The 21,463-nt window shown below is 38.6% G+C and overlaps 1 protein-coding gene across 4 annotated transcripts in view; it reads left to right on the top strand.

Annotated features, from left to right (window-relative positions):
- The first annotated feature begins 628 nt into the window (after positions 1-628).
- MIPOL1 (mirror-image polydactyly 1) overlaps positions 629-21,463 on the top strand; it is a 172,934-nt gene continuing 152,099 nt past the window's right edge. For 3 of the 4 annotated variants that reach the window (XM_065753227.1, XM_065753195.1, XM_065753218.1), the window contains exon 1: positions 629-767. The gene's annotated coding sequence lies outside the window, so the exon portion shown is untranslated. Of the gene's footprint in view, positions 768-17,345; positions 17,512-21,463 lie in introns of those variants that run through there. The other variant, XM_065753212.1, reaches the window with a different exon arrangement.

Here is a 21,463-nt window from a genome sequence, read left to right as displayed (position 1 = left end):
TAAGCTACACTTGTTGGAGGTGTTCAACAGTCAAGAAAATATTGGAGTTGATCAGATGAAGAAGCTGTTTGATTAGAGTTGTTGTACGCACAGGGTGTCGTTGCGGCAAAAAGGTTTACATAAAAATCTGCTTATGTTTAAAACACAAATCTGTTGACCCCAGCACTATTAAATTCTCTCGCTAAAATCCTCATATATTGTGCTTCTCCCTCCCTGCTCCTCCTCAGCAGGTAGCATTCCCATTGTGCGGGTTTCCCAAAGCACTTCCAGGCTTAATCCCATTTCCACGTGGCCTCTTTCCAAACCCTCACACGCCGCTCTCTATTCTCCTCCTCCATCGCCTTGGCGATGTTTCTCTCTCCATAGGTGGGGAATACCTCTCGTCGCCAGCCCGGGCAGCTCTCCAAAAGAAAACAACATTTTCCCGTGCACGGGTAGCACAGGCAGGCCAGACGCCAGCTGTACCCACGCACCCCCCGCACATCTCGGCCCTGCGCCGCCTCTCCCGCCCGCACGGCGGCGTCGGCAGCCCAGCCCCGCCCCGCCCCGCCCCGCCTCGCCCTACATCGCCCGGCCCGAGTCCCGAGCCGCCCCCGCAGCAGTGCCGCCGGGCCCCGCCCTCGGACCGCGGCCCCGTCGCCGGCCCTCGCACGCTGCGGGCTCGTGGGGGTGGTGCGTTCTGTCCTCCTCCCGCCGCGGCTGCGGCTCTCGGGCTTTGTTGTGAAGGTTGCACGCCGGCAGCGTGCCCGCGGGGGAGGAGCGCGCAGGTAACGGGGCTGGCGGGGCGCTTCTTTCGGCTGCTCCGCGGCGCTCGGGTTCCAGTCTGGCCCGTCTCCCGCGATGGGGCCCCGTGCTCTGCCCGCAGCGCTTCCCCGCCCCTTCGGCCCTCCCCGCCTCCCGCTGGGCCTTCTCCGCCGCAGGGCAGCGGCTGTGCGGGACGAGGCAGCCTGGTGCTGCAGAAGCGTTCCCCTCGAGGCTAGGAAAGTGGCAAGAGTTGGCCGCGAAGGGGTTACACGGCTCGGCGTGGGAAATGGTGTCAGCTCGGTGGCAGAGGGCAGCACGGGCAGCCGCGCCTCCAGGGGAAGTCATGGGGTGAGCGAGGGGTGTAACCCTCCCGAGCAAACCGGGGCGGTCAGAGCTGGATGTTGCAGTAGGGCAAGAACAGGCTGCGGGCGGCACTCAGAACTGTAATGCATTAAAAGAGGCGAGGGGGAAAAAAAAACAAAGCACGCAGTAGCAATCACCAAAGTAAAGTTTGTCGCCTGTGCTTCTGTTTGAAAATTTATCACTTAAAAAACGTATTTAAGACGTTCCCATTCATTCTGTACTTCAGCTCCTAATTCAAATAAGTTTAATGTGACCTTGTTTCCTTGATGGTGTTATAAAGGTCTTTCATTTGAAGCAAGGAACGTTTTTTGAGTGCGAGCAGTCTGGAGGATTGCTTCTGTCTGTCCGTGAGGACATGCTTCACTCTGGCTACACGCGCCCTTGGATAGACGGGAAACCACTGTTTAAATCTTCTTAGTGTATTTAAATACATTGTGTCCCTGGCTTAACTATTTTGTGAACTTTTCCGGAAGATGAAAACGAAGTCTAAATTGTTAAGATAAACATACTGTGCGAAGTGGCTGGCCGTTCTGTTTTTATTTGGTTTTGTTTGCATAACAAAAGGTAGCCATGCACGGCGAGGTCCTTCAGCTGTTAGGCAGAGGTGTGAAACTGACCCGTGAGCACGGACATGGTAGGAAGCTGCCCTTCAGCTCATCACCGATTTCATTCCTTTGAAAGTGATGAATTTGCCTTACCTGTCCAGCTGAGGATGGGTGACTATAGCTCAGGTGCAGAGTAGAAAGTGATTGGAAGGGCTGGCAGTTAACAGTCATGTATCGTATTTCAGAAGGGACAGCTGCTGCTGCGAGGATGGGGGGAGGAGGTGGAGCTGTAAAGCTGTGCTGCATGCTATCAGCTACAGCACTGTTGAAGAAACTGCAGCCCTTCCAGAACTTTGCTTCCTGGTAAAAGTGCCTGTGGCAAGATAGACGGGAGCAGAGCACCTATCTGCCCTCCTGCCCATTTCTTTTTTTTTTTTTTGGTCTAGTTTTATTCCAAATGCCCATACTGGTAAGCTCAAACCGAGCTAGTAGATCTCTTGGTCAGGACGGGGATATAGTCTCTTAAAGTTAAGGAATGACTCCTTACCATGTGCATTTCTGTGTGCCCTTTTTGAAATTGTTACAGGTTTTCATGCAACAATAACACTTTTTTTTTCTTTTTAATAGCCCATTTATGATCCCCATCACGGTTTCCAATGAGAACAAAACTCTCCCATCATAGTATGTAGAAAATCAAATTTTTAAGTATATTCATCCCCAGTTTTCAGAACTAATTAGACTGTAGGGGGTGAGTTTAAGCTGTTTAATGTACTAGTTTTCTCCTTTTGGAGAAGAAAGTGTTACTCTTGTTCTTTGCATTCTGTTATTCTCTATCAATTTTTAGAAGTCATTCTAGACTGTGCTGAATTCAAAATACCTAGTTATGTTGTTAATTGATTTCCTTGACCATGAAGAAACAAAACTATTTTGTTGGGCTCTCCTTGCAGCCAGGCAGTTGTATTTCTGGCAGTTACAGGAGTATGATGTTAATACCCTCTGACCCAACACTGGTCTTTTGCACATCGTGTTTTTGAAGGTCCTGTTGGTAGAAACACAAGGAGATGTTCAGAGCTTGATGGAAAGTGCTAGAGGGGTGAAAACATGGTTTTGATGTTGGTATATGGAAATGATCATTAAGTTATTAACTGATCACAGGAATCAGAATAAGATAGATGTGAACTGAGAGTGAAGGGCAATAAGTGTTTAAAAACATTAGAAAGAAAGGAAAAAAAAAAAACATTTTGGGCTCCAGTGTGTTGACAAACTTTGCCACGCAGTAATGTTGCAACTGCTGTATCATTTGTGGCACTGGCCTATTCCTTTCAAAGGGAGGGATACAGCTGTGTGAGGGACCAGTGTGCACGCTCTTTTGTTGAGAATACTCTGTGCTGCTTTGGTCCAGCAATTCATTAGGTGGTAGGACAGTGTGTGCTCCCTGCTGGCACCATAGGCCATGGTACGAAACCATAGCAGCGGACTTCCATTTGCCGTGGTGGCACTTAACATAGACTGTTATCTGTTTGTTAAGGGCAGGTTAAAATGGAAAATGGTAATTACTGCAGGGTGGTGGCTTTAGCTTGTGTGCCACTTGCAGGCATGTTTCTGTGGATTACAGAGTAGGGAAGGGGATGAATGATGGAGTCCCCAAGTGGACATGCAGCATAACATCGTAAGATCTAGCATCTGGTTTCCTCTTCTGTGAGTGAGTGCCATGTAATGCAGCAGTAACTCAATTTTAACAAGTCAAAAAGTAAGAACAAGTCAACCTGTAGGCAAGCAGATGCACCTTTTTTTTTTTTTTTTTTTTTTTTTTTGAGCAAGTCTTAAAAAGAAATTGTTCTTATGTACATAGGAATCTACATAAAGTGAGGGTACAGCTGACCATGTTGACATGCATTAGCCTGCTGGGCGGTCCTGCAACAAGAAGGAGTCTTGTTAATATATTAAAGAAAGAACTTTGGTATCTGTAGGGCATTGTTTTGTTTTTTAGGGAATTATCTGAAGAAAAAAGGCAGAACACAGAAAGAATGAATGTTTGTTGTTGCTAAAGTTTATACTAGATGTCCATGTTGACTAATGTAATAGTGTTGGCAACTTTTGGTATAGTTAAAATTATCAATATGTATGTGACTCAATTTTAGCAGGGAATAAATTACTGTTATCGTCTTATTAGAAAGAAGTCTCAAACAAAATGATGTCTCAGATGCAGTAGCAAATCAAGGAATAAACACAACTTGCCTTCAAGTGAGTGGCAAAATTTCTACTAGTTGCAGGGACATGGGATTACAATGTTGGTGTGGAAGAAGTAATTGGTAATGACTTCAGTGCCTGGAGGGGCGTTAATTCTTGCACCATGAAATCCGTAGTAAATTGAGTTAAGGAGATCCACATAACATGCTGATAGGCAAATGTTATCCTTTCTGTCCTTTTGTGTAAATCTTTAGAAAGATAGAATTTGATCTTTAAGTTACACATTCATTTAAGTCGTCATATTTCAGCCAGCTATGCTCTAATTTAAGTGTTAAGTGTGGAATAAATTAGAAAAATCTAATCTGCCTCAGTAGTGTAATACTGGGACAAAGAAAGATTAAAATGTTTGGTTATCGATTAGTTCTGTGGAGGAAGGAGGTGGCAGTTCCTGTCAGAATTCATGAGAGGAGAGCACAGTTGTTTGGGGATCTTAACAGGAGATGCTGTTATGCTCTGCCTTGAGGGATCGAGGATTGCTAACAGACTGAATTTTTAATGGTCTTTTTAAAATGTACAAATCCAGTGATTTATGTTGATTTGTGTTTTAGTTTAGAAATAATAATGTCCTCTTTACAAAGAGAGGGTTTAGAGCTGAAGAACTGCTTCATGGTTGGATATATGTGTGGATTTCACTCTGTGTGACTAAACCCAGAATTTCTGTTGTTAATCATGAATCTAACAAATGGTAGTGGGCTTGGATTGGCTTGTGAAAAAGGAATAGGGCATTCTAAAGCATGGCAGTTAATATATATGTAAATGAAAAGCATAACCAATTTTTATTTTGGCAGAGCACAAAAATGTTATTGTTCCTTGTTTCAATTTCTAACGTGCAAGTTAATTGTGTATACATATTTGTGCATTGAATATTGACTCCACTTTTAGATGTCTGTGGTTTGTTTCCTCTGGGAGTCATCAGCTCTGCTTTAACTCTTTAACTTGGTTTCTTTACACTGCTTCCAAATTATAGATTTGTCTTCTCTCTGTTAATTCTAACGTACCATCAGGCGGGAAAGTGAAACTCTTCTTGCTGCTTATGCGTTACATCTGATAGTAAGTAGCAGTTTGTATTATGTTTTTCCTTTTTTTCATTCCTCTGTATTTTTAGATTTAGAAGCTTAATTAATGGGTAGAAAGGTTCATACTTACCAAGAAAAATGGTAGCTCAACTTCTAGCTGAGTGTTGCTAGAGAACTGAAAGTGCTGACTGAGCATAATTAAAAAAAATTGCTCTACGACTTTCTAGTGGTGATTTAAATGCTTTTTAAATTGGAAGTCGTTATTCAAAATAAAGTATATTTTATAAAGCATTCAGTTATCTCAGTAATGGTATTTAAAGATACAAATTTTATAAACAGCTATATATGTTTTTTAAATGTACAGCTAGTTTTAAGTGAAAGAGATTGGGTGGTGAAATGTAGAAGAGATACATATCCTAATAAAGTACCCTGTCTGGATTTTTGATTGCTGTCACTGCATAAATTATATCCATCCTCTGGTAAAGTTATTAGCATTAGTTTTAGAAAGGCATGTGTATTTTTTCAAATACAGTTCTCAATTTCTAATTTTTATGATTTACAGTTGGACTTGCATTAGGATTCTGTTTCTCAGTGTGGTGTCCTTGTGATTTGCATTCAAGTAAGCAGAAATTACAAGTTCTTTAGGATTTTTCAGCATTAAGTTTTTGATAGGTGAGAATCAGTTAACTTGTTTATGAAAATCCTAAGAAAGGCATGAGAAACAAAGAAATTTTTTCATCACGGTTAGCTGTAGTGTACTTGTATATATACGTGCACAGATGGAGGTAGTTTTTCCATTTGCCATTGTAAGGATGTGGCTTCCCTTATGTGAGGAGGTTGACACAAGCACTATGTTTGCTTCTTTGTACCTTCTTTGCACAGAGGAAAGTGGTACAATGAAACAGCTTTAAGATCTATTGAATGTATCTTTCTTAAAAATAAATAAATAGGAAAGACTGACTTTCATCAGATCTCAGCACTTTCAGTATGCCATCTAATAACAAAGTAAATAAAGTCAAAATAAAACATGCGTGCTTCTCTCTACTCAGCAGCTGAAGCAAGATTATGGTGAAATTATGCAGTTCTAATCGGGCAGTAGCTGGAATTGTTTTGTATAGCTTTTTGAAGTGCGTCACCTCCTCCATGGAGCTACAGAAATGTTTCCTGATACTGAATGTCTTTATTCAGGTTATTACTAGATGATTGATAGAGGTAGTTTCAAGGACATTCATTTGTTCAGTGTGAGAAAAGTGGAATCAGTAGTCAGATACCAATTAGCATCTGCTTTCACATACGCTGATCTTTTTATTCCACTTTTTTTTTGGTTGGTGGTGGTGGTGCTAATTGTCAGGATACCATGAGCTTGCTGTCAGTGTAAACAGTTTAAGTTAGAATAAAAATGAATATTGAAGTAGTTAAATGCTTAGTTGCATGATCTACGTCTAAAGGAAAACAAACACATTGATAGATCCGTATATGTGGATCTGTTTGTAATGGCATTTATTTTCATTAGACCACAGGAATCCTGAAGTTAAACTTTTCCCTTTGCACCTGATTACGTATGATGAAGAAGGATGTGGTTCCACACCTACATCCTTCTCAACTGATGTCATTGCTCCTTAAAGAGACCTCAGCAACCCTATAGCTGTGCTCAGTTATATGTTAAAATCTGTTTGGATTAAAATTTGAATTTGACAAATGAAAATCCACTTTTAAGGGTCAAACTATGTTTTTTCTTCCAGTTTAGAGGGAAGAAATAAGAAAGAGAGGAAAAAAAAAAAGGCAAGGAAACATTCTAATCTGATTCTGTGGTGCTTACAGCTGACTTCAGTGTAGGAGATTTTGTCTGCGACTCTCTTCAGATATCTTTAGGTGGACAAGCTACATGGGGAGAGCTGGGCCATAGGCTGGGCTGTGCTCTCACTGCTGTCCTCCTTCACCACTGCTCACTGCTTGTGTGGGATGTCCCATCGTGCCTGGGCTTTGTCACTCCTCACTGCATCCCTGTCTTCTTGCTGCCATGCCGCTTGGTGGTTCCCAGTGTTCCTGGATGAAGTTGTCTTCTCTTTTTCTGGGGAGAAATTTCCTAGCGTATGCAGCAGCAGCAGCAGCCAACCTGAGCACGCAGCTGTCGCCAGCAGGTGGCGCTGTGCGCTGCGTGCCGGGGCCGAGCCGGGCCGGCAGGAGGAGCCCCGGGCGGCTCTGCGCGCTGCGCGGTCGCCCGCCGCCCTCTGCAGCCGTGGTAGCTCTTGGGCGCGTTCCACCTGCGGCATGGTGCCAGCGCTGTGGTTCACACTGCCCTGCTCGTTTCTGCAGTGGACGAGGTTTGCTGACGTCTGTGGGGTCGCTTGTAAAAGTCGAGGATATCTGGATTGCAAACATCCCTGGAGGCATTCAAGGCAAGGCTGGATGTGGCTCTGGGCAGCCTGGTCCAGTGGTTGGTGACCCTGCCCGCGGCAGGTGGGTTGAAACTAGATGATCCTTGAGGTCCTTTTCAACCCAGGCCATTCTATAATTCTATGACTGAATTTCAAAACAATGCAAAGTGTGTATGTGTCCTGATGCTCTGGCTGTGCAGTAGCATCCCTGTGCCTCACAGCCTTTTGGAGAATTACAACCGTCCTTCCAGACCGCAGGGTTGTCTGGTGTCTGCAGGAACACCAAGCTGAGCTGCAAGCTGAAATAATGTTTGGAAATGTGTTTCTGTGTGCATGAAATCTGCATTCAGATGTTAAGGAATGAGGGTAGAAGAGATTGTGAAAACATTTGTCAGAGGGAAATTAGGGAGATAGAATTGTACTGAAGTGCCATCATTTGGTTAGCTTTTTCTTTGATGGTTAATAGTCACTTTTGTGTATGGTTTGGAGAAAGGAAATTTTTTTATTTTTATTTTTTTGGTGGTGGTGTTGTTTTGTTTTGTTTTCTTATACAGCACATTAGCAAACTGCAATACAACACTGAAGTGTCAGTCCTGCTTGGAGCACACTCTCCAAACTGCAACAAAATGTGAATTTGTGAAGCATATACATAAAGCTATCTTCTCGTTTCTCTATGTATCTGTCATTGATAAATGCTAGTAAAAAATAAGGACAATTAGAAGATGGTTTTGTTCGAACAGTATTCTTTTTCATTCTAAAAAGTTTTCTAAAGTTTTTAAAATATCACTTATTTTAAGCCTACTGTGTATAGTTAGGATTGTCAGAACATTGTGATAATGCATGAGGAGATCTGAAGTCTGTCCCTAAAATACATCAATCATGTTTTTTTTCAGAGGAGTTTAAAAAAAATGTGGCAACATTGAAGAGTTTGCATTTGAGCTAGTAGCTTTTACAAGTGAGCAGTTCTGAAGAGATCAGATTGTGTAAGACATCTAATAGACACTTTGTCTATTGCTCTGCCAATGTTTTCTAAGCAGTTAGAGTTCAGCCACCAACGTCATCTTGGACAATAGGCTTTAAGTTTTGGTGGAGGTGGAAAGTGTAGCTGAAGGTCCCATTGGACCAGAGATCAGGAAGAAAAGTCATAACTTCCCCAGGCCTCTTCCTCCTAGAGAGAAAAACAGAAATAATCTTGTGCAAATAGTCCACTGTATGAAACATCACAAGTCCAAGTGTCCAGCAATATCTCTTATCCTTTTCAAACATCAGCAACATATCCAAACATCATGATGAGGATGATGGTATGTATGTTCAGTTCTGAGGATGTTACCCTGGATAGTGTGATGTAGAGTCAGAAGGCACCTGAAGCCAAATGAAGTTTATATCATTTGGGCAGCACAAGTGTGAAAACTGGTGTTGTGCCAGAGGCTGGGATTTTAGAACAAAATATAAGCTGTAGAAGAAAATATAGATTTGGGTTAAGTGTTTTTGTAGTAAGCTTACAACTATTAAGGGAAGGTTTATTAAGTCTTAGCTCACGATCTAGGTAAAGGAGCATTTTCTTTTGGAGGTAAAGGGGGCTTCGTAGGGAATAGTTTGTCAGTAAAATTTTCAGTGAGATACAGGATAGAGCTGAGGAGATAAATGGTCCAAAAAATGACATGCCAACAAGTGTTTACTCTTAGAAGCAAAAGAAGAGCTTCTTAAATCCTCTATGATACATGAAATGAGTGACAGAGTCAACAAAATGAGTTTACTGGTCATTAAATGTGTGTGTGTTGGGGGTGGGGGGGGGGGAAGGAGGGAAGGGAAAGAAAAGCCACCTGCTGGCCTTAAAATATTTTTGGCATAAAAAACATAAAACTCCAAACCCACCTGCCAGTGCATAGTGAAAATCATGACAAGATGACTGATAACAAATGTTTTTCTATGCTCCATGGATCAGTAGAATTTGGCAGTTGCCCTGAAGAAAGTGAAGACTAAATCTGTGTGTTCAGCATTCCTTATGTATCAGCACCTGCTACTTTTGAGAGCCATTTAGATTTTACAGAGTGCCTGAAGCATTAACAGAGAAATACAACAAATGTCTAATAGCAGATCTTGAAGGAAAATCTGAAGCCTTGACCCAAGGAAGATGATGGAAATGTAGAATTAGCAGTTGTGGAAAGCTCTGGGAAGATTCAGAGCCTCTAAGGTTTGGTTCCATCTCTTTTATCCAAAAGATCTCAGGTGGAAACAGAAGCATGATAATTCTGAATTATGATATAGGCATAAGTAATAGATTTTTCTCTTGACAGTTAAGAGCATCTCACAGGATTGTAAAAGACTGTCCAAAAAGTAATGTGACATTTTGCTTCATTTAACAGGTTACACTGAAGTGGGGAATTAGTTTATGGTAACCAAGAGCCCCTTGGAGAACTTGTACATTATAGAACCAAGTCTTACGTTGTGCAGAGACATCTGATCCTCTGCAGGATGTGATACTGAGCAGATGTGATACACCAACTGACAGACAAAGGTCTGCTGAGATCTGAGGGGTTTCTGATTGCAAATAAGGGCACAGAACACTTAGATGACTACAGTCTTATGCAAAAAAAAAAATTTGCATGAGATCCTTGAACATTTTGTGACTTAAATTTGCATCTTAGCAGTAGGACAGGGCAGAGTTTTGGGGGTTTAATGTTTGTTCGGACAAGTAAGCTTGCAAATCATCTTACAAAATACTCATTTTTCTGTTCTGTCAGTAATATATATATGTGGTATATACTGACAGTCTGGCTGATGCCTGGAGAGAGTTTTCCTGCTGGGCTAATGAACCCTAATTATGAGCTAGTTATCCCTATCTGTGCTTAAGAATAAAGGAAATTAGAAGGATAAATTGGCCCAATACTGTCATTTATGAGGTGAACAATACAGACTATAATGTTTATGGAGTCTTCCCAAATTTTAGTTGAGAAGTACATCAGGCAGCTAAGAGGGAAAATCAGCTGATAGCTAAAATATTTTAAATAGTATGCATCTGTGAAAGCCTTTTCTGAAAGCTGAGTGACCTTGAGGGTGATTTTGTTCTTATTCCCCTTCAGAAGCGAATCGTACAAGCTTGCAAATTGTGCTTGCTTCCTTGCTTAGCTTTTTAAAGTCAGGGTGATTCAAGCTGCCATTACCACTTCTTATCCAGCAGTGAGCAGTTCTCCCTAATCCTTGTAGGAAGGCACAGATTGCAGATGAAGGTCACATGAATGCCTTCTTCCTCATTTTCTTGCTTGTAGAATAGATCTGATTTTCCAGGAGATGATGACGTGTCCCAGTCATTCCTGCAGAAACTGTTTGCAGTCTGACACGGGATGAATGTTCCCATTAGAGCTTGGATCAAAACTTTTTGATGCTCGTATCTTTCCTTAAATAGTGTAACTTGGCTTTAAATTATTTTAAACTTATTTTACACTATATATACGTGTCTATTCATATATATATCAAGTAATTTTAAATGTGCTAATATTAGGATTTGTAAATGTTTATTTTCTAGAATCTGGCCATGTTGAAACTGTAGTCTTTTTTACAATTTCTCTCTAGCTATCTGTTGTAGTGCAGTTTTTCTGAAGGACTTGTTGCTTGTTTTTTCTTAGTTGTAAGAATCTATCAGAGAAACCCTGTGCTTTTTTTTTTTATAAAATCTGATGACAATATGAAAAAGATGCTACCCAAATGTTTTCTTCAGTCAACGAAGAGTATTTAACTGCTTTAATGCAAGATGAACAACTTGATACTTACGTATATGAATTTGCCTATTCAAATGGGGCTTTGATAAAATGCTTTCATCACTTATTTGCTCATATCCTGTGATTTTACAGTTAACTTGGGAAGTAAGAGTAATCATTTTTGTTGTATGCTTTTGTGAGCTGGATGTAAATTAATCACAGAAGTACAGTGTCAGCATGAATTAATTATGCAGGTAAGCCGAGTGGCTATTTCATTATTTTATTTAAATGGTGATAGCTTGAGATCTTTTGTCTTAATAGATTAGCCAGAATTCATTCAAAAAGTCTTAGTATGTTTAAGGTAATGGAAAAAAAAATTGCTTTCAGTACATCCTAGCAGAGATCCTGTTTAAAACGGATGACAGCCTGTCACGTTCAGTAGCATATCAGTCATCAGATTTATTCTAATTCCTTAAGCTGAACATTTCATTCAAGCCTGTAGATTGTCTTGTCAAGCGACCAAAAACTTCATAGCATTTCTGTCAAGCATATAGTTGCACCAGCAGTTCACAAATAAATGCTAAGCTGCAAAAAAGTTTATTTTCTTTAACATTTTATTCAGATAACTAAACTGTTCTCTCATGTTTTTTTTCCTCTTTATCTGTTTATCAGAAGGTATTCAAGGAGCTCCTTTCTAAACGTGCCTCATCCTGACCATACCTACTTCAGGCCAAGGGCCATTGTTTGTGGATGTTGTTTTTACTCATAGCAGTCTAGACCACCGTGCTTATGACATTCCTCCTGTAATCAGCAAGGCCCAGTGAGCAGCTTCATTTTCTGCATATGTGAAGAAATGTCACTGCTGGTGTGCGTGAGGTCCTGGTGTAGCTAGTCCTGCTTTGGGGCACTGGTGGTGGAGTTCTGCCCATATGGGAAGTTAAAGTGTTGTTATCAGACCAAATGGGTGTGGCATTGTCCCTCTTTATTCATCAGAGTATCTTTGGCTTTTTTTTCTTTTAATGTTTTACTGGGCATGTTTGCACATACATGGTGTAGCTGAGCTGGGCTCCTTGCATTTGTTTCAGATCTGCTGTCTTTGAGGAAAGGCATATTTCTTGTCTTTTTTTTTCCCACCCCTTCTTCTGAGTCTTATATTTGCTTAAAAGAAAACTTCTATGTAAATTGTATCACTTCCATACAAAGTAGCTGAGTCTTCGCAGTAGTGAGAACTTGTCTTGAGACAGAGTTGGCTTTCTTCGAAATCAAGATGCACAAGTCTAGGGTAGTAAAGTGCTAAAAATGGTTAGCTGAAGCAGTGCTAATTAATGTGCCCTTTCACAGAGAAGGAAACTGCCTCGGTTACCTTTCTCAGCGATAAGAAATACTTAATCTCTCTGTTAACTGTCCACAGTTATCAATTTCAGAATTTTACTCCACTTTATACTTCTTCACTGGAATATGTGATTTATTCTAATAAATGTTGACTTTTATGTCACTTGCATACAGTGCTACATTTTTCTCTCCTAATCTGATGCTTTTCTTTATCATAAAATACTGGAGTTTTTATATTGTACTTTGATTTGTTAAATAGCAAATACATTCTTTTAGGGGGCTTATTCTTATAACAGGTATTCCAAAAGTCAGACTATGTCTCTAAAATCAACTGTGGAATTAAAACCTTAGATAAAATTAAAGCTGGCATGTAATAAAAAAAAAAAAAGTCAAGACTGTGAAAAGTCAGAAAATAAATTATACCTGCTATTAATTTTTACTTGCATTCAAAAATAGAAATGTGTAGTATAGACAAAAACTGATTGCGTTCAGATAAAAATCTATTTCACACTAGGATAATTGTTTTTATGTATTTTACATTTATTTATAAGATCAGATGAAGTCTTGGAGTTCCAACTGAATAAAATGAAACTGATAAGTACTGTCCTTCCTTATAATGTTAGCAATTCAGATAATTTTGATTTTCAAATAAGTTCATATATATTACCTCTCTCAATACCCTTCCATATGTTACCTGGACTGAAATTAACATCTTTATTAAAAAGAGGTTAGTGTAAATCTTGTTTGAGTTCTGTGGCTGAGAATGGAACTCTTGTTGCAGTAACATGGAGAAATTAGACTGGCCCAGTTCAAGCATTCATGTGTGTACTGGAGATCTAGCTGATGAGATCCAAATGCTGTTTAGGTGACAAATCTCAAGACTGAAGTATTTACTTCTGTAATAAATTGCTTCCCACCAGTAGAGATTATTTTATTCAGAATCAGATCTCCATTATGTCTTGAAGAGAAACAAATTTAACTATTATTCAGATTTGGCAGGTTAGTAAAATGGATTTTAAGTCCCCACAAACAAGAATATACTTTGATGCTTTTATCCTGTAAGGAGGTGACTCTGTCTTACATACTTCAGCTGTTTGTGACAGATTGACCTAAAGGAGGAGGCACTCCAAGTAACCATGCTGCAATCAGTACTTGGAAACGTGGATGACTTCCTCTCATCTTACTGAATAGGTTGAATAGTTAACAGTTAATGTTTCAGGTTAATGTTTTCATATGTAATGTACTGAAGATGCTGAGTCCTAGTAAGATAAGAAAGTATCCTCAAGGTATCAGCTGCTCCATAAGAACTGTCAGTAGACTGGCCAGGTTATTCTGTCGACCTGGATGTTTTAGAAATGCTGTCTTCCAAGACATGTATTGATCCTGTTGTATAGAGACAGTCATTTTTTACATCAGTTGTTAGACTGTAGATTTTCTGGGCTCCCACTGAGGTACCACACAAGTGTCTCTGAGGTCAGTAATTTGCTGCTGTTCCTTATATTTAGTCATGACAAAGAGTAGTGAGAAAGGGTGAGAGTGCTGGTCTGATGTCGGTCTTCTAGGTAAGTGTCGGGACTACAAATGTCTTGTGCTTTATTCAGAGGCTGTAGTTTGTTCAGTTTCATCAATGAAAAGGATGCTGTGAAGGAATCAGTCTCTGTATGACTATGATCTTTGTTGGATAGATTTCAAGGTAAAGAGTTTTGTGTACCATCTAGTTGAACAAGTATGATACTTGGTAAGCTCCTGCAAAGGCATCAGTTCAGCAGCTTTAGTTTGCTGGGCTGATGCTCATAAGATTGTTGAGATCTGCTTTTCAGTGCAGTGGAGCATTCTTTCTAAGTGGCAAAGATTGATGAAACCATGGAAGGACTGATAAGGTAGTGCAGCTTCCTCTAAGATTAGACTCATCTTCTTCATTTTTCTTTTTGATACAGTGGGATTTCTTTTAGCATTGTAATGAGCCAATTTCTGATGTGATACAACTCTTTAAAGACAGTAATGTACCCAGTCGCTAGTGGCACCCTGATGGTATAGAAAAATGGGCCATCCATGAAGGGCCCCTTTTACCATGAAGGTTTTCAATTAGGTTGTAATGTGTCAAGAGACTCTTTTATCCTGGAACTTACGGTCAGTGGGTGCTTAAGTTAGTTTTCTGCACTAGAGTGGAGTAAAAGTAAGGTGATATCAATACAGCTGGGAGCAGAATTTACGTTCTTGCTTTAAGAACTCAGAGTTTGATGGTAGCATAAGTAAACATGGTTGTGGGGTGTAACACTTTTTCTCACACTATACTGAAGGTGACTGCTGTGCAGCTGTACAAGGTAACTAATTAAAACAGTTTCCCCTTGAAATGTAATTTTGTTCTTCCTCTTCACTATCCAGTGGTAGACTAATATTTGTCTCCAGAATGTTTTTCCAGGATCTGAAGTGGAATTACAGTATGTGAAGGTTACTAAATATTAGGCAAAGTTATAATTCTCTTCATAGTTTAAAAGTATCTTTCATATTTCAAAAACCCTCCTGGATGTAAAATTCTTTTGGCAAACATTCACTGTCTTGCACTTAGGAGAGAAAACTTACTAAAAATAGCATATGTTGCTATTGCATTGAGGTTCACCTCCCATTATTATCTGCCCAGTAGCTTGTTTCCTGTTTAGTGTGCTATACACTCACCAGATTTATCTTATAAGGTAAGGAAAAAACATTTAGATATTACATTTTCTTTTCAGTAATTCAGACACCAACCTGTTAGAGAGATTGGGGAAATTATGAGTAAACTGTGCATCTCTAGTTATTAAAGTCACAGATGTAGTATAAATAACACAGCGATGGATGCGTATATATGTGTGCTTGGGTGTATTAAAAGAAGATCAAACCTGTAATCCAGCATAGTATCTAAAATGTACTATGTAAAATTATAACCATGTACAGGTTAGGAATCTTTTACTGTGAGAAGGCAAAAATTTGTTCCTGTTATTATAGAAATTAATTCAGACTAATGTTAAATCTTTGTATTTTCACAAAGGGAAATAAATGTTTAGAAGTTGTAGCTTTGAAGTCTTGAATAAATTAACAGAATGTTAAACTATACTATGAAGGCTGTGTCAAAATTGCATTAATAGTATCAGAAAAATTATACTTTAATATAAAAAAGCTTGAACATGTCAGGATTCATTCTTGACAGCATGAAGTCATGTTAAGATTTGCCTTTGACAGCAAGGAGTTAAGAAAGCGTAACAATCAAGGAAAATTGCCTTCAGTCATGAAATGTTTAAGAACTATTTCAGAAGACTTTTCCCAGTCTTTACTCACAGTTTGACTGTGAAATAGAAAGCTATGTAGGAGTTTTTCTAATGCTATAATGGCACAGAAGTCATCCTGGTGCAACTACCTAACCTCCCTGTCAGCTACTCTTTCAACATGAAAGGCAAGATAAATTCCCTGGAATTTAAAAGTATTTCAGCTTTAGAACATCTGAAAAAATATCATCTTGTGGAATTGTTTTATTGGAGTTGTTGACTACTTTTTTTCTTTTTTTTTTCTGTAATCTTATATTTTATCTGTATTTCTGTTTCTATCAAGTCTTTATTTTTTTTTTGATACCAGACAGTACAACTTGTCATGCCTAGAACATCTGAGAAGCAAGCCTCAAACTGTTCAGCATGATTCTGTGCATGAGAAAGCAGCCATCAAAATAAGCCTGGGTTTCAGAAGAGCTATCTAAGTAAGGATTTTTCCTCCTTTGTCTTTTAAGTGGATTTAGAGCACTTTTGCTTCTCCCAGGAGTAAATGTGGGGCCAAGATTCAGCTGCTGTCTGAACACTCTGGAACCAAACTTAATTTCTTCTTTTCACCACCAATGTCAAGTGTTTTGGCAATTAAAACATTAACGTAGCTTGCTGAATCAAGAAGTAATAAGTGTTAGAAATATGAATTTGTGATGAAGTTGCAAGAACATTCATCTGCTGCTTTTTAAAAATAGTAATAATAATAATAAAAAAATGAAGAGAATAACCCTATTGAAAATGGCTCAATAATTGTCAATAAATATAAATCTCAATAAATAATATAAAATAAATCTAAATAAATATTCTCAATAATTCAAAAGGAAGGTTTTTTGTTATGTTTGTTTTGTTTTGTTGGTTTTTTTGTTTGTTTATTTTTCTAGCTATTTGTCTTTGTGGGAAGAATCTGAATGACTTTTAAGGCTTAAAAGTCCTGAGAAGAAATTTTTGTCAGTTATATAACCTTCAATTTATCTGAATCTATTTGTAATTTATGTTCTGAAGGAATTCTTTAATGCTTCTTTGCTACAAATTATTTTCATGCTCGTTTTTTTCTAATAACTTTCTTATTTACACTTTAAGATGACTTTAATATGGAGTGTGTGTGTGTGTATATATATATATATATATATATATATTTTTTTTTAGTAAATCTATCTAGGTTCTTTATTCCCTGGGCTTTATGTCATCATAAATGATGATAAGATTGAGGTGTTCTGTCTGTTTTTTAGTTGTCCTACATCTTTCTTTGAGAGACCTTCTCCTTCCATTTCCTGTTATTCATACCTTTAACCTTTTAGATGGAAGCTTTAAATGTTTCCCTTATACTGAGTGAAGTTAACTTTTATATTTTTTTATTATTTTTTTGTTACAGTAAAGTTTTGAATATTTTCTAAAGTTGCTTAGATTAAAGAGAAATATATGGTTTTCCCCACAGTAAACAAAAACATTGCAGCTGTTAGAGTGGGAATTAAGCGTGCCGTCATATTTTAGATTGTTTTCTTAAAATTTGGCATGGAGATCATCCCAATATCAGAAATTTCTGTGATAACGTTACTGATGTTCTAAACAACTTTAAATTTTGCTAATGCCTCTGCTTTTTCTTTCTCTTTTGTCCTCATCGGTTTCCTTTCTCAACTGCCTGGCACTGATTTGGAGTCCATAGGGACCCTCCTTTTAACCTTCCTTTGTTGGTGCAAGATTAGGATGAACTACAGAGTGTGTGCAAGTTTACTCTCTGTTTTTCTCTGTTTTCCATTTGAATTCTAAATGTTCTCAATGGACTTCATTTCACTGTCCCATAGCATTTATCTCCCATCCTCGTGAAATTTTGGCCCAACTCAGAATACCTGGTTATTTCAGACTATTTCTGGATATGTAGCTTGCTCTTTTAAATGGTACCGGACTTCAGCACCCTTTGATCCTGCATTAAGTCTCAGGGAGGCATCTGGATTAGGTTATTAAAAATACTAGCTTGCCAGCTGTAACTAAATGGGCAACAAGACTTTATCTACATCTTCCACATTAAATATGTCATTAAACATATGGTCAATGCAGTCACTGGAAAAGCTTCAAAATGATGTTGACAGAGTATAACAAACATATTTTAAAGTGTGTTCTTTCATAGAATCATAGAATGGTTGGAGGAGATACTGAAAACAAATTAATTCCATGGTCAGGGACACCTTCAACTAAGTCATGTTGTTCAAAGCATCATTCAGTCTGGCTTTGGGCATCTCCAGGAGGATGGGGTATTTACAACTTCTTTGGGCAACCTGTTCAGTGCCTCACTACCCTCATTCTAAATAATTCATTCCTTTGATTTAATCTAAATCTCTTCTAGCCTAGTGCCATTAATCCTTGTCTTATCACTACAGTTTCTAAGTTTCTTCCTATATTTCTTGTAGACCCCTCCTAGGTTCCGGAAGGACACTAGAAAGTCTCCCTGGAACCTTCTCCATGCTGAATAACCACAATTCCCTCAGCCAGTCTTCATAAGAGAGGTGCTTCAGCCCTCTGATCATTCTCATACCAACCTCTGGGCCATCTCTAACAGGTCCATGTCCTTATGCTGGGGGCTCTAGAGCTAAACTGAGTGCTCCAGGTGGGGTCTTATGAGAGCAGGATAGAGATGGGGAATCACCTCATTTGATTGCCTGCTAGTTACACTTTTGATATAGCACAGGATAGCTGCTTTCTGGCTGCAAGAGCACATTGCTGGCTCATGTTGAGTTTCTCATCAACCAGCTACGCTTTGCAGGGCTGTCATCAATACACTTATTACCCAGCCTGTATTCATTTTTGGGATTGCCTCATCTCAGCTTCAACCTTTTGCACTTGGCCTTGTTGAACTTCATGAGGTTTGTATGCTCCCATTTGTCAACCTGTTGTGTTCCTTCTAGATGGCAGTCCTTCCCCTCAGTGTGTCAGTGGTGTCACTCAGCTTCATGTCATCCACAAATGTGCTGAGGATACACTCAATCCCACAGACCGTGTTGCTGACAAAGATGTTCAGTTATACAGATCTCAGTACAGACATACCCCTGAGGGACATTTCTTGTCACGGGCTTTGAGCTTCTCACTTAAGTACAATTAGTAGTAAATGAAGACACTGTACTGGATCTAGTTGCATGATTCAAAAAGAAACAAAGTTGAAGAGTCACTGTATTTTTGAGCTGCAGGCAGGTATGTCTGTGTTCACACCTGTGCAACTCCACGTTTCAATAATCTTAATATTGTGAAAGCACAATTTAGGTAACAATTATGCTCTTAGTTAAAGGACAGCATTCTCATCAGGCATTCATTTGAAAAACTGACAGCTGACTTAATTCTCTTAAAGAACAAAACTGGCTGATTTGGAGTGAGTGCTGTTTTATTTCTCTACTCATTGTAGTTTGTGAGATTTCAAGTGCTGTGATTCTCATCAACTCAAGTGTATGCTCTTGAATTTGATTGGTTAGATAATTTGGGATAAATCCAATGCACTTATTATTTTGGCTTGTGACAGTACTGGAGGTGCATTTGTGTTCTCATGTTGCTCCAACCAGTCTGACATAAGTAGCTGGTGCAGCTGTATCTCTTTGAAATGACTACAGGCCTTGCTCAGTCCCCCCTCTCAGCACTGGGAATTGAAGGGTTGGTGCATTTCTAGCAGGCCTCTGCATGTTTAGCTAATGACAGTTCTTGATCAGGCTCCAATATCCACACTATTTTGCGGCCTTGATTATTTAGCTTTTTAATGCATTTGCTGTCAGAAAAAAAAAATTGAGGTACTTTGAGAAATGTGAGTTGGCTGGATAAACTGAGAATTTCTTCAATTTTGTAGATTACCTCCCATCCTCTTCTAAGTCCCTGTTCAAACTTCCTTCATTCTGTGAAGTTGGCTCAATAGTTAAATTGGGATACTTTGGACAGGAGGAATGTCATTTCTGTATGTTACTACTACTAATAGTGCTTGACATTTATGGTACACAAAGTTACCACCTCTCATTTTTGCACCCTTGTAATATCCTGTGACTTTATTTTTGCTTTTACGGTATAACGTAGGCTAGTATATTGTTTCTATGTTAAAAGACTGGGGTTTTGGAAATTTTGGTGTATTGAATATATTGTACAATTAATTTTGCAAATAACAAGTATGATCTCTATCTTCAAACGTTTCTTCAATTATTTCTATAGCAGACTTTGGAACTACTTTAGTTGCAGTGACTTTTTCTTAAGCTACTTCTATCTTCAGGAATGTAAAAGGCTGGGGATTTATGAGGTTTGAGTTTTCAGAAAATCTGTGGTTCAATTTTAGTTACTTGAAGGTTAGTGTGCAAGTTAGAATACTAAATTAAGCCTAATGCTGTGTTGTCCAGTCTTGTAGGAAACTGGAAAAGAAATGTGGTGCTCTAGACAAGCAATGCTCAAAATGCAATTCTGATACTGTTGTTTTATTGTTTCCTCCTTATTGGCTTTCTGCCTGTCTTTTTTTCTTTGTGCCATACAAAGAGCCTCAGACTAGACACATAACTTAGGTATTGTCTCAGAAGTGACAAATAGAGGATTATTTATTTCCCTGTATCTGTCGACTGTGAACTTCTACAAACTACTCTTTGCACCAGATAGGACAGAAACTAGTTTAAAATACATTATGTTTTTACCTATAGATACTATGGGAATCACAGTCCAATTGTAAGCTACTTAGGCTGACAGATCTCAATTTCTATACAACTGGTAATATTTGAGTTATAAAACCAGTGAATTATTGACTGTGAAGACAGAGGATGGCTAAGTGAATTGACTGTTCTGCACTTGGCCAAAAGATATCATGGTTTCATGATTAGAGTGAAAAAGTTAGTGAATACGTCACAAGAAAGCTTTCTCATAGAACATAATTGGAAATGAGAAAATCTGAACAAAAAGCAGAGACAAGCTTTGACAGTATCTTGTACAGATTCTTTTTAAATTGTAAAAAAGTGTCAGAAAGGAAAAAAGAAAAGACATGTATTGTTAAGAAAAAAGCAAAAACTAGGAAAAACAGAAATGGAAAAGAAATGACAGTTAAATACTGGAGAAGAGGACAGAACAGATTGAAAATTACTTACTAAATAGAATACAGAGTTGGTATTTCAGTTGTTAATGAGGGAGAGAATATAACAGGGTTGAAAAGATACAGGGATGTTGACTATTAGCAATTTGATATGCACATGAAACACCTTCTGTTATGTGTAAAGATAAAACTGAGCCTTGAATACATTGAACTAACAGCAGAAATTAATCAAGGAGGAAAAAATAAAGTACATGTTCTTTATCCAATTAAGTTTAAATCAGAAATAGGTAAAACCTTCTCCAAACCAGTTGAAAATTGCAACAAATTTTGCCTTTACCAAAAGCACAACATAGGGAATAAGTGCTCTGTGATTCAGTATGTGTCATCATTAAAAACAATAGATGCAAATTTTTCAGAGAAAATGAAAAGAAGTTACTACAGCAGCAGAATAATAATAAAAAAAATCTGTACCCTAGTTCTTCATATTTTTCTGATTTCTGCAACTTGGAATTTAATGCATCTCATCTCTTTTTTTTGGGCCAAGAATCATGAGGGGAGAAAAGTTATGGGTTATTATATCATTCTACCGTATAGAAGTGTTCCAAGTAAAGCAATTACTTCTGTAAGTCAAAATCTTAAAGTCCTTCTGGCAGGAATGGAATTCTATGTTTGAAGTACTATTTAGGGTGCGTTCCTCCACTTAGAGGGTTAATACACTTGCATTTGTCTTAAATTTCCTTAAAAAGAAGCATAATATTTTGCATGAAATATTTATATTTAAAAGCAAACAGGAGTAATAAAATACAGTAAGCAAT

Source organism: Cyrtonyx montezumae, unplaced genomic scaffold (assembly GCF_038088225.1).
Source record: "Cyrtonyx montezumae isolate F1298 unplaced genomic scaffold, pur_monq_1.0 scaffold_10, whole genome shotgun sequence".
NCBI classification, from domain to species: Eukaryota; Metazoa; Chordata; class Aves; order Galliformes; family Odontophoridae; genus Cyrtonyx; species Cyrtonyx montezumae.
This window is presented reverse-complemented; position numbering and strand designations above follow the sequence as displayed.